This window comes from Dermacentor andersoni, chromosome 6 (assembly GCF_023375885.2).
Source record: "Dermacentor andersoni chromosome 6, qqDerAnde1_hic_scaffold, whole genome shotgun sequence".
Taxonomy (NCBI): Eukaryota; Metazoa; Arthropoda; class Arachnida; order Ixodida; family Ixodidae; genus Dermacentor; species Dermacentor andersoni.
In genome coordinates, this window is record NC_092819.1 from 75,391,972 (window position 1) to 75,409,209 (window position 17,238).

At 47.6% G+C, this 17,238-nt stretch overlaps 1 non-coding gene across 1 annotated transcript; it reads right to left on the bottom strand.

Annotated features, from left to right (window-relative positions):
• Nucleotides 1-229: 229 nt before the first annotated feature.
• Nucleotides 230-302, bottom strand: TRNAT-CGU (transfer RNA threonine (anticodon CGU)). The gene has a single exon. It is a non-coding gene; the product is annotated as a tRNA-Thr (tRNA).
• Nucleotides 303-17,238: the final 16,936 nt, after the last annotated feature.

The following is a 17,238-nucleotide window of genomic DNA, read 5'->3' on the forward strand; positions in this document are numbered from 1 at the left end:
GCGAGTATGAGCGAGAACGCAGCGCGCAAAGGCGTGAGCCGCAGTCGCACCTAGACACAGGCCCCGACGCAGGTCGCTTTCAAGGCGCACGCGGCCAATGTGCAGTTGCTGCCGCAGTACAAGCTTCTACCGTAGTACCAAGGACAACATAGGGTAAATTACTTGTGCTTAATAAATGAAATAAAGAAACGATAAATTCATGGAAATGAAAGTGGATGAAAGAACAACGTGCCGCAGGTGGGGAACGATCCCACAACCTTCGCATAACGCGTGCGATGCTCTACCAATTGAGCTACCGCGGCGCCGTTTTTCCATCCACTTTCTTGGGTAGTTATGTTTCCTAGTTGAACCCGGGAGTGTTAGCCAGCGCCAACACTAACAAACCTTGGCGGCGGATGTGGAACATCGTTTCTGCCGCAGAAATTATGAGTATGACTATATATATATATATATATATATATATATATATATATATATATATATATACTGTGTAGCCATGTTTCATTTTCTAGGTTTATGTTCTTAGAGTATTAGTTGGTTATAAATTCATTCTGTTACTGCATTCAATTGCGCACTGTCGATGTTATATTATCATTGTATTCCTATTCAATTACTGTTATGTTTGTACTTAAACATGTGTGTATTTCGATATAAACTTATTCTTCCTCATTTCTGTGTAACCATTAACCACCAGTTGTTTGATTAATTACTTTTAATACAGTCATTTGTATTCTTCCCTAATCGCAAGTCTTAGGTGATGTATTATTTATTTACTTCGGTTATGTTTATTTGTATTTTCCCGCTTTTCTTAATTTACTGGTTTATCGTATGTTCTACATTTTTGTACATATACTAACAGGAGGTTCCCGCAACAATTTTTCTTTGGGACCTCCTCCTGTATTACATCTGCTTGGTGATCGTACTAGTGCATAATAAAATGATTGATTGATTGATTGAAAAAAATCATAAGCCATTCCACTCTGCGAAGGTGGTTGACTAGCGAAGCTGTTTAGCACACGACACGGAGGGGACAGATAATTTTGAACAAGGGTACGAACTCATTTGTCTTGATGAGTGGTCATCTTGACGAAAGTAAGCACACTCATTTATTGTCTTCATGGGTGATCGTTATTTCACTCGCTACTACGATCACGTTCTTTGATAATGTGAAATCGATGGTGGTGGTGGTGATAAACTTTATTTCTGCTATTTACAGGAGAGTTGTGAGCTGAGCCTTAAGGGCCCAGCCCTTACAAAGTTTAGGGGGGGGGGGGGGTACCTAGCCTGGGACCCCCGTGGCTTCTGCAGCGGCTTTGGCTCGGGCCACCAGGGCACGTTGATCCTGGAGGGTTGAGCAGCCGAGCACGGCGACCTCCCAGTCCTCTCGGGTAGGGTGGGGGTTTAGGGGGGAAAGCAGTGTTGGAGGGGCATGCCCACACCATGTGGTGTGTGTCCGCAAACATCTCCCCACAAGTCGATGCACGTACGCCGCTGGGTACGCGGTTGGGCCGAATCGGTGTGGCATCGCAATGGATGTGTCTGCAACACGGACTGCGTAAATCGCTCCCTTTTCGGTACCGACACCTCCACATTGAAATCACCGACGACAACAGGGGTAGTGTAATCGCAGCCAATTCATACAAAGCGAGCAGCCATGAACCTTACGGGACTATAAGTCATTGCATTTTTGCTTGCTTACGGGGTTATGAGCCATTGCTCACGGGGGTATGAGCCATTGATGATGACTGTTTTGGCACGCTGTTCTGTATGTTGTATGCGTGATTAGAAACAATTTAAACACTGTTCGCTTCCCTTTGCTGAGTGCTTGTAGCCTCTGCCTTGCGGGATTATGAGACATTGCATTTTGTGCTTGCTTACGGGAGTATGAATACTTACGGGGGTATGAGCCATTCATGGTGATAGTTTTTGTTCACGGAGAACAAAGTGTACGTAACCCTAGCCATATACAGCTTCACTGTAAGAAGGCAACGAGCTGAGCCACCCCGTCCGCTTCACCAGTGCAGTACGCTATGTCACAACTTTCATGAAAGCGAACGAGGCCTTCAACAAGCTCATGCAGAAATGCGAAGCGGCACTGCTATGTTTACTGAAATGCCAACTTGCGTCCCTTATGGTGAAGAGTTGCATCCAAACTTTGCGCTCTGACAACACGCCCGAAAAAAGGCACGACCTTGTCATGCAAAACAGGTGGCCTCGCGTTCAGTGGCAATAAGAGTAAACGGTCGGGCTATTGCGCCGCACGGCAGGCCATCAAAGCAGTGGCGCTCACTATAGCAGTATAATTTTGCTATCGGACAAAAGAGTCGGCAGCATGACAATAGCGAGGTTCCAACGTTTCATAAACAGGGCGCCAAACATTGGACTGGCCGCCCATGGAAGCTGGCTCGCGGCGGTCATCTGTGGACCGCCCCGAGTTTCTCGGCTTTTCCGCCGTTGGCGTGAGTGGCCCTTTTTGCGGCATCGTGGTAACCTTCGGCGCCGCCAGGCAGGAATGATCCTGGCCCGTCACTCTGAGCTACGTTCGGCTCCTTGTGGCAGGCAGCACTCATCGTGCAGTGGATTGGTGGCTGTGGCGTTTGTTTTCTCATTGGGCGATGAAACTTAAGGCTTCAAATCAAGACAGATAGAGAGAAAGCGAGAGAGAAACAGGAGAGCGGCTTCGAGAGAAACCGCAGGCGAAGGGTTCCGGATTAATTTCGACCGCCTCCGGTTATATAACCGCACACGCAAAACTCGTCGCAATGAGGTCTTCGCTTTCAGCCCGAGGTTGCAGACATGTACTTGGGCCACTTGGGCCATGCTCATGCACCAACTTAATTACATAATCCATGAATGCCATAACCTAGAATATGATCTATGAATGCCATGTAGAGAGGTTGATTGTTCTCCGCAGACTTCTCAATTACTTGATCGATGACATAGTCACCATCCATTTGTGTGCTTTTGAGTGAATTCCAATATGCACTCCCAGTAATTTAAGAAAGCGCCCCCCCCCCCCACACGAACGCAAGCACGCACGCAGACAAATGCGGTCTCTAGAATCAACAAAACAGTAAAGGATTCACAAGAACACGTTAATGCACTCTCAGTGAGCTGGTATTGTGATCAGATAAAGCACTAAACCGAGTTTTATTCGCTTACCAGAGAGCTCACTTTCCTGTTATCGATCGCGCAAAGCTAATGCAAGCCCACGCTCTTAACTTGCGCTGGCGTTTCTACACAGCGTCTTTCGTTTCTTGAATTGGCACACACTTTAAATGATTTCGTGTCCACCTTTCTGTCTTATCGATCGCGAAAAGCCCACTAGCTCCCAGTGGAAAGTCTGGCATTAAACGAGTAGTCTCATACCTTGGCTGAGATAAGTACAGACAAAGCTGCAAGCAGATGCACTTAAGTTTCACTTTCCGTTGATGACTCTTATTTCACTCTCTTTCTTAATTTTGCCCATTTTCTTTTTGTTCCTGCATGATTGCGCTCTCAGTATATTTGAGTCGTGCGCTCATAAAGTTTCAGCTCATTGTTAGTTTTCGTGGTCGTCGTTTCGGGACGTCTTTGACGCACCCGCTCTAGAAGTATGAGGTATAGACTAAAGCGTAGCTCAAATGCAAGCTTTTTGAGTCAGGATTACATTTTAGCGCTAATCACATTGATCAGTAAAAACACTGCAGCATTTCTGTCGCGTTTTTTTAATGGACATTTTGTCAAACAGGAAAGAGTTGTTTACTCGAAGACGCACGCACGTGATGGTCTCCATAGCAAAAAGCATTCAATCTACAGCAGGTGTCCTGCAAGGACCTCAGTACAACAATAATCAGTCCGGCGGCTTATTATATACCGAGCGGTCACGATGATCCTGTCTCTCCTCATCTTCTACTTTTGCGCATATCTTTTTGGAAACTGTCGTTGCCGCTTATATCCACTGATGTACGAGACAATGGAACTATTCAACGAGACAAAGCCCCAATACGTAGCTATATACATAAACGCCAAGGAATTGGACGAAATCGGGCCTCACGTCCCCCACCTGCCGGTGCCGACAGGATTGTGGACGACGCTGATAAAATCCCTATATGTGAGGGCCACTAACCACAACTGGATACCAGAACGAAAGGTCATAGTATTTTTCCCGTCCCTGCACACCAAACCAGAGCCGGTGCTGTCATGGTTCGACAAAGATTGGGTTCACCGTCGCAACGCTCTCTGGGTCATTTCAACGAAAGAACACCGTACTCTACTGGGCAGAGTTCCTCAACAGGCTTTGTGCAACGTTGCTACAGTCACGTCGACCGACATCAGCGCTCCTTTTGACCGATACTACTCGTGCAAAAATCGAAGAAGCACGACGCCGAAGGGCCTTGTTGAGCTTGAGTTCAGTTCCTACCGCGGTCTGTATCCCAAGGACAGCCTCGTAACTTTCTATCAGTCCTTCGCGCGCGATGAGTTCGTATTCCCGCTGCTGTATCCGGAGATTGCGGGTCTCATCGAGGCCTACGAGCTGCTAAACAACACTCTCAAGCAGTTCAAGAGGAGGCACTCGCAGACGGTTCAAATGCTTGCCGACCGATTTTACGACCTCATACTGCTTCCGCCAAACCGCGATTTTGCTTCTGTTAATACGTTCTATTATATATACGCACAGTTCTCACCATGCCACATGTGTTTTATCAGTCGACCAGAAGGGCTCGCGCCTGCGTCCTTCCTGGACTCATGGCTGTCGCTCTGGGTTCTTATGTTAGGACTTGCCCTCCTCGGAGGAGCAGTACTTGCTACGGCAGCCGTCCACCGGCGTCTGTGTCGGTGCTCGGTGCGGTGCATGGCACCCTCTGGTCTTGCCGTGCACCTATTGTCTACACTGCTAGGCCGGTCGTCAGGCGAAATGCGCTTACGTGCTTTCTCGGTGCGCCTGGCCACTTTCTTCTGGATGAGCGGAGCTCTGTTCTTGGGCGTCTTTCTGCAGACAAGCATCACCGCGTCCAAGAATGTACCCGCCCATATGCCGAACGTGGATACCGAGGCGAAGCTGCTGAGTTCCTTGCGAAGCGACAGGTTGCGACCGTGCTCACAGGACTACATGAGGCGATACATGAAGAACACCAAAACGGAAACGTTCCAGTTGCTCTACGCGAAATCTCTGCAGTGCGGGCCGGCTTGTTTCCAAAATCATGGAGAGGACAACTGTTCCAGGAAAGCGTCAGAAGGAACGCAGGTGTACATAACGAAGTGCTGCGAACACGACATACTGGTCGCTTCATCTCACGGACTTTCGCAGGGGAAAGAATCTCTCGGCCTCGTCTTGCAGTTGTGCGTCACTAGCTTCAACTGGCCCCTCAGGTGAGTCGCGACCTTGCAAGCAGTCAAAGCAGAGTACAATCTTTGAATGTGTTCTGAGCGACGTTTGAGGTTTTAAGCTGTGGAATGTTGCTGTGATGGTGGCATCATCCAAATGCTACTGGACAGCATAGTAGCTGAGATTTAGGAAGGCACAGAGGTTGCCAGGTCATACAGTGCGGAGAAATTACTCCTTGGCCGTAGGCTTATTTACCAAAGGGCTAGGGATGGGGGACTCGCACGCTACTGTCGAATTTGGGAGATCGGGGGTGGGGGGCAAAGTACGCCATTTGGCCCCACACTTTTGAAAGCAGGCACTGTTGGCTACACGGTGGAAAATCCAACAAAACGACAGCTGCGGTTTAATATTCTTTCTGAATAAAGTGGACACGTAAGTAATGCGTTTCCTTACTAGGTATGCCCTACTTGGGCAGTTAAGATTGTTTTTCGTGACTTGTCGCGACGCGCTGGCGAGCTTCACACGAGTGATGTGCAATAGACGCTCGCATTATTGAGAAGGCTGGTGCTGGGCAGTTCGCGTAAGAACAAATGAAAGCTTGCGGTGCTTGCATCACGCCCAGTTGGTTGGAAACGTCCTAACCACATTACGAAAGGAGATCAACTGGCTACTTGGAAACTAAAGGCGAGGGGAGTATATAAAGTATCAGTCTCACCCAACGATTACGTGCCTTACGGCATGAAATCATTCGATTATCAAATATCAGAACTACTGAATCTCTGTCCAGAGGTAGTCTACATAGCTCTGCAGTCTCAGTCTTTTCTCACCCCGCAAAAAGCTAATAAAACAGCGTAAAAGCCTCATAGTCTAATTTCAATGTGTAATCGCAACTTATCCTAGGCATGTTGGGGGAAAAGACCTTGTAAAACATGAAGAGTCACTGCAATACCAATATAACATTTTTTGAACATTTTCCAATGGCGCGTGTCACTCCTGACGTTCATTTAAATTTTGGGCTGTTTCTACACAAGAGATACAGTAGGATTTGTTTCCTCGCAGGAGCACAGACACCGGAGACAACATTTCGAGCAAATGGGACCACTTTTTGGGGGCCAAGCATGGTGTTTATATTTCGTTCAACTAGGAAGCATTTTCTGAGTGACTAACGATAAATGTTTAATCTCTGTATATTGACTACAGTCTTCGCAGAAAGCTACTCCTTCAACCGCTCAAGGGTGTCATAATTACATTAATCAAAATATTTCCCAGACTCTTAAAAAGAACTACGAATTGCGAATTCTGGCAATATAGGTAGAATTTTCAACGCAAGGCATTGTGAAATTTTTACGTGCCTCTTTTAAATGGAAGTGTTGCAGTTATTACTAAACCATAGTTTTTCTCTACATCTTCATGCGTCATACCATGTTTGTAGTTTGTTTCTCCGGTGTCCTCGCCGAACCAAAAAATGCATGTTGTGTATATTTGGGAAAACCTAGACGCACGGTATTGGTAATGTGCAGGCAAAATTCCGTATGGGCGGCTTAAGAGAGCCTTTTACAAGATAATGCGAATGGAAGTGGTCCAGAGTTCTAGTGGTGTATTTAACGAGTGGCTCAAAACTGAGCTTGCTGCCCTGATGTAATTGCAATGACTACTAAGGCCAAATCTTGTCAACAGGCGGAACGCTACATTTGTTGGCGATGTCCTTGCGTGTTGATCAAACACAGCTTGAAAAAAATTCTTAAGGAAGTGTTCGCAGGCGACCACGCTGCGGTTATTAGCTATCTTTCCCGCTGTCCCATGCGAACTCTCAGAAATTTTATACCTAGAAGGAATAGGTTGTATTTTAGGTGCAGTGTGTTGAAAAGTTCTAACTTTTTTTAGTCATTTAGAAACGTGACTAATATGTATTGAATATTTGTTCTTGCTTTAATTTTTTTCGTGCATGATATAATAGGTTCGCCTCGTGTCCTCATTAATCATAACGAGGCATCTTAATGCTCGGTGACAGTAAGGAGCACTTCTTGGCTGGTGTGTAGGCACAGTTCAAGATGCAGGGCCAACTGGTGCATTGGCAACAAATTACGAACTGAAGTGCTCTTGAGCGTTATGAGCGTGTCCAAGAAAGTGGACAAAATTGAACCCGCTGCCCTGGCCGAACTACATGTGCGACAGACACCAAATTTATCGAAAATGGTGGCAACGCCGTGGGAGATCTCGGTGCGAAATCAAATGCGATTTGATGAAGCAGCGCTTTTGGAAAAAAATTCCTAATTGTTACACCGTGTGTTACGGCGGTTATCAGCTATACATTCGAGTGTCCCGATATAGATCTACAACGAGCTTATATTTCATGGAAATGGGAGGGGGAGATAGGTCGTGGTAAGTTCAAAGCCTGATACCTTTATGGTCCAGGTTGAGTTCGAAGCGTTGCAAGTAATTAGCGTTGCAAGTAATTGCTGAGCCCTTCTTTTTTTTCATATTTTTACGCGTCAAAACACATTCGTAGTTGGTTTCTGTGATGTCCTCGGTGAACTAAACCACGCAATTTATTTATACTTGGAGAAAATAAATAGCGTGTTATAGGCAATTTGTAGGTAAAGCTCAAAGTGACGAGGCTAAATACATTTGTAGTAAATTGCGCATGAAACCGATCAGAAATTTTATGGAAGTGATTTAAGAAGAAAACTTAGCTTGTCGCGCTGCCTTGGCAGGACCGCGAACGCAACCGAGATCAAATCTATCAGAAATGAGGTCGAAGGGGGGAAGGACACCATGGTTATTGTTCTGTCGATGTAACGCCCGTGTTGATGATTTATTGACCTTTAAAAAAATTCCCAACAAGAAGCTCAATTAATAAACGGAACTTGAGACACCCACCCAAACGTAGCTAAGTGCTACAAAGGAAGCCCATCCGGCTGCCGTCTGCTAGCCGCCTGGTTAGCTCAGATGGTAGAGCGGCTGGCTCGGAAAGGCGGTGGTCCCGGGTTCGACTCCGGGACCAAGATGATTTTTTCTTCAACTGCGAAGCTTTTCTTTCGAGGAACCCCTATGGGTTTCCTTTGTAGCACTTAGCTACGGTTTAGTGGATGTCTCATTTTCCCTTTATTAAGTACTTCTCTGCACCTTGCGGGTTCTCGCGGAACTATTACGTCCAAAAAGTGCTCAAAAGCGTAGCAGTTTGGGCGAGTTGGTATGTCATGACTTTTTTTAGGCTTGTAGCGCAGCTCAGAACGAGCAAAAAAGGAACGTGGCAGGGGTAATGAAAAGGAACGGAGAACAGGGTGATCGCTAATTTCCAGCTGATGGTTTATTTCGTGACTCAGAAGTCTACTTATACACTCAGCGATCCATGTAACATGCAACCTAACCAAGAGTAACCATGTGAAGAAACATCTTCAGACAGCCTGTGGCGGCAGTCCGAGATACGCCAATTCATTGCTTGAGAACGATAATGAAGGAGAGCTTACACATGCATGACCAAGACCTATGATAGCTTTTGCTTCAATGATTTCAATGACCTGCGATAGCTTTTGCTTCAAAGCTTTACATTCGGGCACTGTTTCAAACGGAACAGTCATATACGGGCAACTTTTTAAAGTACGTGATATAAGTGCAGGGAACTGAAGCTCCTATTGCAACTGCTCGAAAGAAACAGCCTTGCTGGAAATCGCGATGGAATTCTGCAAGGTCGCACATCTGCAGTATAATTTTCTTGTGAATATTTCGTCATTTATGTTGACAACATTATGTTATGTACAATACAACCCCGGCGATACTATTGCTTTAACTAGCGATAGACGTGTGCTACAGACTTACACTTCAAGTACTACTCATTATTTATATCGTTGTAGCAAACGCGCATTTTTTTATATGCGTTGTACTGTTGCTACTGTGCCGGGTCAGGAGCCTCTGTAAGGCGCTGATTGCCTTTGGTACTGGCTTCTTCTTTAGATTTATTTTAACTGTAAGGAATAAATTCCTCTTCAAGTCATTTTTCGATTCCCCGTAGTTCACACACACACACACACACACACACACACACACACACACACACACACACACACACACACACACACACACACACACACACACACACACACACGCACACGCACACGCACACACACGCGACTCCAGACTCAAGTGAAAAGATATATACCCGGTATTTATTTTTATGTGGAACAGATTTTTAAAGAAATCTCATAACTAGGCTTCTGCCGCTTCCGCAGGTGGGCTACGTGGCTAGGCGAATATTAGCACCAAGCCATCTTCCAATGTACTGCAACTTGCTGTTAGGGACCTGCAAAACGCCAATGATCTAAACGTGACAGCTTCTCTTAAGAATAAGCGTTCTGCACAAAAAGAAATACTTGGTATATGTTCTTTATAGGATAACATTCATTCATTGCCTGATTGGTATCATTTTACGTGTTCATTTGCCTCTGTGCAGGTTCGCTCACAAGCGACTTCTCCAGAGGGTGCTGGAGACCAAGATCGGCTACCGGAACCACTCACACTTTCGTTGGCTTCCGAAACCCCCGCTGACGACTTCCGTGGAGACACCTTTCTTCAGTTACTTGAAGTTATACCTAGCTGGCTGCGCCATTGCGATTCTAGTTTTCATAGCAGAACTGATGTCCAAGGTTCGATGTATTATCGTCCAATAGCAAGGGATGCCATGCCACTCGCGAGAATTCGTCGTCTGGTGCAAGACGAATTATTGCGCAGCGAACTAATGTACTGGTATTGCGTACCGCTTGCGTTTGTTGATTTTCGGCTCTCTTTATCTTACGTCAGCTTCTGCGAGAGCATCATGTCGGTCTGCTTAGTGCGTCTTCGGCTTCGTAGTGTTGTTGAGCAAATTAACACGACGCAGACACATGCACAGCTGGTTTGACGCCATCGTCTTTTCTCCACATGTTTGCAGTTATCTTTTGTAGATTTTCTTGGAATCAAGTGGTCCGCGTGGAATAGCGTAGTGCCTAATCCCTGTACGAATTGGTCAAACCTCGCTTCATTCTTTTATTCACGCAAGAGCGTAACAATATTGAGTCTAGCGTTAAGCAGTCATCGCCTACACTACAAATATCACAATTATCCGCTCGCCCATTCGATCGATCGATCGGTCGGTCGATCGATCGATCGATCGATCGATCAATCAATCAATCAATCAATCAATCAATCAATCAATCAATCAATCAATCAATCAATCAATCAATCAATCAATCAATCAATCAATCAATTTTGCCACAGGTTTTTGTAGGTGGGATTTGGAATTCACGGCGGTGGTTAAGGCAAGAACCATGCAACGTACGATATAAATGTGATCTATGCGGTCCTCACGACACGTGGGAGGCCTGCGTAGGCGCACACGAAGTAATACGTATATAGCCACGTACGATAACATGAGCGGAACATCAATAATACTAGCACGGCTAATTTTGCAGATCCTTTGCATCGCGTGCAAGTGCAGGACATGCTTCGGGAAGTTTTGTTCCAGGTAAAATACATAACAGTATACCTCCTCTTACGCGCTTCATGCTGGAACGTGCCGCCGTTGATCTTTCGGCTTCTTCGACTATCGCTTGGACTTGACAGTGTGCGGGGTCTGACTACTCGTTGCTGTGCTCTTGCCGCTGATTTCGTGTTGAAGAGGGACGCGCGGGCCCCAATCTTGATAGGGATCTGCGATGGGGGCTCAGTGCGGCGAGTGCTGACAGCTTCGTGTGCTCTGTGTTCACGCCGCGCAGCTCGCGTTGAAGCGAGGAGCAGCACGACGGTGAATTCTCTCGCTTGTGCGGGCGCTATCTTGAAAGCGATCGTCTTACGGGACGGACGGACAGTTTTCTCGTTGGATAAACGTAGAAATAGTTACGCATTTAAAATGAACGAGCACGCGAATTGATGCAAGTTTTGGTGCATAAAACAGCTGCGGTCTGCGACTGCACTTTGGTTCCACCGTTGACGTGTGTTGTTTCACGGCACATAATTCACAGGATGTAGTATGAAATATCACACGCAGTTGTCTAAAGCTTCTTCTGCTCATCTGATTTAGGTGGCAGCCGCGTTGTGAGCATTTGACGTGTGCTGCTGAACTGTGAACTGTTTCTTCTCCTTTGTACACCGATTGTTTGGTGAACAAATAAAAGAAAAGAAATGTACTGCTCATTAGTCTAAGGCTTCCGTCGTGGCACACTATAGACGGGCTCGCACGCCTTAGAGACGATAAATTCAATACGTCTTTTAGTTATATCATTGTCATTCATCCAAACCTCGTTCCTTGAGGATGTCACCACCACTTGTGCCACAGAGCTCTTTGGGAACGGAATGTGAATCGCAATCAGCCTCACATTCCTTCAGCCATTGATGTTCAGCGAAGAAGACTGTTGGTAAGAATTTGAGCATCAGTAGACGAACGCCTCTTCCATCCGTCCTGCTGCTAGGCTGTATGAGGTAACGGCGTACTTGGTGTCATATGACGCAAAACGTATAATTAAAGAATAAATTGACAAGCGTGCCATTTTGACGTGGAAACAAATACGCAAAAATGAAAACCTACTTGTCCTATATATATAGAAAACATATATTGTCCTGGGCAGCACACCAGCCTTGGGCCACCCGCCGTGGTTGCTTAGTGGCTATGGTGTTGGGCTACTGAGCACGAGGTCGCGGTTTCGAATCCCGGCCACGGCGGCCGCATTTCGATGGAGGCGAAATGCGAAAACACCCGTGTACTTAGATTTAGGTGCACGTTAAAGAACCCCAGGTGGTCCAAATTTGCGGAGTCCCCCACTACGGCGTGCCTCATAATCAGAAAGTGGTTTTGGCACGTAAAACCCCATAATTTAATTTTTTAATTAGCCTTGGGTCACATATGGCCAAATATTGGTAGAATCTGACAGATATTAGTACTATATCGTAATTCTGGGAAATCGTTACAACAACACAACAGTGGTCTACTGATGACAGCTACACCTGTATTCCCGAGTTAATTACGCACCTCCATTTGCAGGAACAATGAATGTTGTCAAGTGGCTACACACTTGTGTACCATTATAATTTCTCGCATGCGTTGGCAAATAGCCAGATACAGTGGCATTTCCATTCCAACATTATTTAGTGGCAGTGTCACTGAGTAACACATGGCGTTTCAATATACATGCGTAAATATGCATTGTGCCGAGACTTCGCTGTCTGATGGTCGTCGCCTAGTAGAGCAAATAAAATTATAGAATGGCAACGGCGGGCAATTGTTGGAGCAATCACAGGAAGGTGCTATCGATGTTACAATATTGGTTTCATTGGGCCCCTAATATTATATCGTCCGCCAATTTATTAAGAATTTTGACGTGAAGTTACATGCTGTCTAGGATAGTTCACTGAATTAGACAGTGGTGACGATATTTCTCAGTGGCGCTGGTAATTCTTAAAAACAATTAGTTAAGACTCACTCAATGAAGAAGCCCTACGCTCTACCTCCCTTCTAAGTGGTCTTGTACCAGCGTTTGATCAGAATCACGTTCAGTGATCCTTCAAGGCTGTGAAGTGCTGAAGGGCCACGCAGTCCAAAATTCTGTTAACAGAAGATATCCCACGCAGTGGTCCCATCATTGATTCCTATGTCAACTAATTTGCGCGTTCCATATGTAATATTTTCGCTCTCAGTACAGTTGCAACGCTTAAATACTCTCGCTATCAATTCCTGGCCACCAATAAACTTCATCGCTAATGATGATTTAGCTGTTCAAACTCTTCATTAAGCTAAGGAATACAGTTAATAATGCATTGCAAGATCCCCTGTTCTATTTCATAAACGCCATCATTAATACTGCTCTGACCACTGTGAATAGCGGATTAAGCGTCTACATCCTCTGCAGCTTTATGTGTAGCATCCCTGTGATAATTCAAGTGCATGAAACGACTCACACTCTAACAAAGACAGGCCTTCGAAATCTCTGGCGGGTATGGACGTGCCCCATCAGGGTTCCCGGGGGCACGCCTGCTGGCACGTAAGTCGCGCCGTCCGCGCTGGCCATTTCACTTGGGGCGAAATTTTGAGAACTGCACCTTCAACACAAGGGACTTCGAGTTTCGCGGTTTCTCAGGGCTACACGATAAAATATTCGTTTCCCATGCGGAGGGCCGACGGAAGTTGCATTCCTTGTGGGAGTAAATTCGATTTCTTGCCGAAACAACTTCCACTCCTTGCCAGACTTACTTCGTAAAATAAGTTACCACGCTCATAGTTACCACATATTGTGCGCGTGGCCATGTTTCCACGTCCCCCCAAACCGGTATTACAACGTAGTAGATGACCGAAAGAGACTGGCCCTCGACGTATGGAGTCTATTGAGAGGCCAGGCCATGAAGACGTGCACCTTTCCAAAACTGAGCAATTTATTTTCATCTTGAAGGCAAGAAACAATATTACCGAGGAAACGGTGGGGGCCGCATATTATATACCTTTCGAGGCCCCCGAGACGTCCTCAGGTTCCTAGACAGTGAAATCGCATTGTTCTCGGAATGCTTTGACTTTTGATGCGATTAGAGTTCTTTGCGAACTTCACGAAGTTTGCGGTATATGTGTATCTAATGTCTTTCACGCCAGCCTTTTCACTGGGTACGGGCCACTACGTATACGCCGCTCTTCAGTAAACATATTTTACGCCAACTTGGGCCACTGGGAACGTGCTCATAATGTGTCGTTCTCTTCAATGGACATATTGTAATATAGGTTGAAGACGAAGGATGACAAAATGCACACTGTCTCTATAATGTCGGACAAGAAGAAGAGCGTGCAGCCAACGCGCTTCATCGTCTATTATGTCGCCTACATTTGTGGGCGCCTTCCTGTGGTGTGGAATCCCCACGTCATCGTGTGGATTGCCCCCATGCGAAACGCGACTATCGCGGTCCCGCCAAAAAGTTATTTCAGCGGAGTTGAGGGCAACAAATGGAGCTCCTGAGCTGAAATGATGATGTTTGCGCACCTGTATAGTATGATTTCACGCGCACTACACGAACGACTCCAGCTCGAGAACGAATGCGGATTGAACAGTGGTCAGAACTGTAGGGGGCGACTTCTTAGGTTACGGCACTGACGGATTGCTTAACCTGGTAGGAACCAAAAAAATTGCGCAGCAACCTTTCCGTGAGTTCACGGTGACGGATGGGAGTCCGAATCCACGCGCAGTCTCCGGGATTGTAATGAATGTCGCGTTGACCTTGGTTGTATCGAAGGATGTCGGTACAATGTTGGCTCCGGATACGATGCCGAACAAGCTGGCGTGCTTCTTCGGCTCTTTGTAAGATTGGATTGGAGCCAACTTTATTTGTGCCTGCAGTTGGGCGCTCGCGCGCCCTGACGAGGGTCTACGTCATCTACGAAGTCGCCGTTACTCGGCGTGGGTCTCCGCTCACCGTTGCCGGCTCGCTGGGTCCCTGCCTTTCGAGCGCCCCGAGGATCTGCTGGACGGCCCAGAGCTGTTCATCTTGGTCGTAGCTCTTCGCGGCTGCCTCGAGCCGCGGTGGGATCATTCTTGATTTTGCTTCTTCTGGAGTTTTAACGCAGTCCCACAAGATGTGCGTGTAATCTGCCGTCTCCATCCGGCAGACTCTGCATATGTCTTGGGGTACATGCGATGCAGCAGTCCCGGGCTCGGTAGCGATCCGGTCTGGAGCGGTCTCAGTAGTACCAACTCCGCTCGACTCCGCCTCGGGTGCGGGGGTGGGAGAGTCCTGCAAGCCAGGCGGTAGGCCTTCGTGATTTCGTTGTAGTCCGTCATGAAGTCCTTGGTTGCGTACCACGTAGGACGGTCTGTCGCTGGGGCGTGGTTGGTTAGCGCTCGCGCCGCTACGTGTGCCGTCTCATTGTGGTTCTCATTGCGTTCCGACGCATCGCCCGCGTGCGCCGGGAACCACTTGAGTCTTACTTTTCTGCCTTGTAGTTTGACCGCTCGCAGTACGTGTTCGGCCTTCCTGCAGAATTGGCCTTTGGCGAAGTTTCGCACCACCTGTCTCGAGTCACTCAGCACCGTGTGGCAGTCTGCGTCGGCGATGGCCAGGGCGATGGCTACCTCCTCCGCTTGTTCCGCTCCGGCGCTTCTCACGCTCGCTGCCGTCCTCGTGGCGCCGGTTGACGCCTCTATGACGACCGCTGCGAAGGCGTTCCATTGGTATTCGGCCGCGTCCACGTACCGCGCGTGTTCGTCGTTGGCATGCTGGTCGATGAGAGCCTTGGCCCTCGCCGCTCTTCTTCCATTGTTAAACTCGGGATTCATGCTCTTCGGTATGGGGTCGATTCTGGTCTGGCGTCGGATCTCTTCGGGGACGGGGAGCTTCATCTCCACCTCGTTCGAGCGTCTAATTCCCAGATCGTCCAGTATCTTCCTCCCGGCTTTGGTCATGGACAGCCGCTCCAGTTGAGAGGTCCGTTGCGCTGGGGCGAAATGCATCCTGGAGTGCAATCTGGATCCAAATGCATCCCGATCTGCTGAAACAGTCGCAAATGAGGCTCGATTGGCTGTGGTAAACACGCTGGCCTTGTCGGTGGTGTCTTGCGTCCCTGGCAGTCACGGCATGTTTTGACGTAGCAGGTGACGGTGAGGCACGGCCAGTTCTACTTTTCTTGTATTCTTGGGAGCCCACGGGAAAACCCAAGGTGCCCAGCTGTCTGATCGTTGTGCAAGGGGTGCAAGACTTCTGGCCGGAGTGCTGCTGGCACAACGAGAAGGTAGCTTGCGCGGACTGGGGAGAACATATTTAATAAGAGGGCGTCATTGCGCAAACAAAATGAAGACAGTCAACGCCGAAATACGCCAGCCACGACGTCAGTCTTGCCTTCTAGTACTCCAAAAGTCTTCATAACTCTGCGTCTGCTCGTTGCAGTTAGGCGAAGTCTTCTGCAGTTATCGTTCCTGGGAAGGCGTCGTCGTCCAGTTTGCCATGCGGTGGCGACTTGGATTGATGGCGACATTTATAAGTGCTTAGCCTCTTTTGACAAAAAGAGCACCAGTTAGTAATACGGTCAAGATCTCGTTGAAGAGCCAGATCATGACAGCAGATCTCGATCGGAGACCGAGTTCTTCACCACGGAACGTGCTAAACGTTGCTGAAGTTTGTTATCAGAACAGGTGAACGTTTCTTTCTCAGCTGAAGACGCTCTCTGGCTACTCAAATGTTGCGTTCAAGAAGCAGCCGAACGTTTGCCTCTGCAATGCCCTCTGCGTCGTCCTCCATATCGCATCCGCTTACGTCAGCATGCTGCTCTTAGGTGGCAGCGTGATATGATTGTCGGACACGCGAAGCGCGATGTCACAGTCGTTGTCGTTACTCTTCGCTATGGCTTCCGAAGTAGCGAAGATGTTGCTAGACTCGTGCCGGTCGATGATGGCACCGTTCGCCTGACGGAAAGTCATGCCGTGTATACGATCCTTTGAATGTTCAGAAAGAGTGACAAAGTCAACAATATACGTGAAGCCCCGAATGCTGACTCGTGCCGTGCACCGGCCCTTTAGAGTTATGAGGTGCCCTGCTGCAGAACAAGTCCGAGTTCCTGCCCATTGTGCCCAAATTTTCTTCAGCATACACACGAGATTCTGTCTCATAACAGGCGTATCGGCACCTGTGTCGATTAACGCGGTGGCGATGTGGTCATCTGTCGTTACCGGTACGTCGGGAGATATTTACACCGAACAACCATACTCCCCCTGCGTCTGAACTTAGTTATGTCGCGGTCGTCGTAGTGGAGGATCTTCGGCGTTCGCAAAAGTCAGCGACCTCACCTCCGCAGGTGACTAGGCTCAGTTTTCGGTGTGGCAGGGCTGGAAAACTCTCCGCGCGTCGGAAAAGTTGGCACATAACTTCTGCGAACATTGTGACGCTTTCGTTCGTCCACTGTACCCTCGTCTGGATTGGAGATTCAGCCCGCT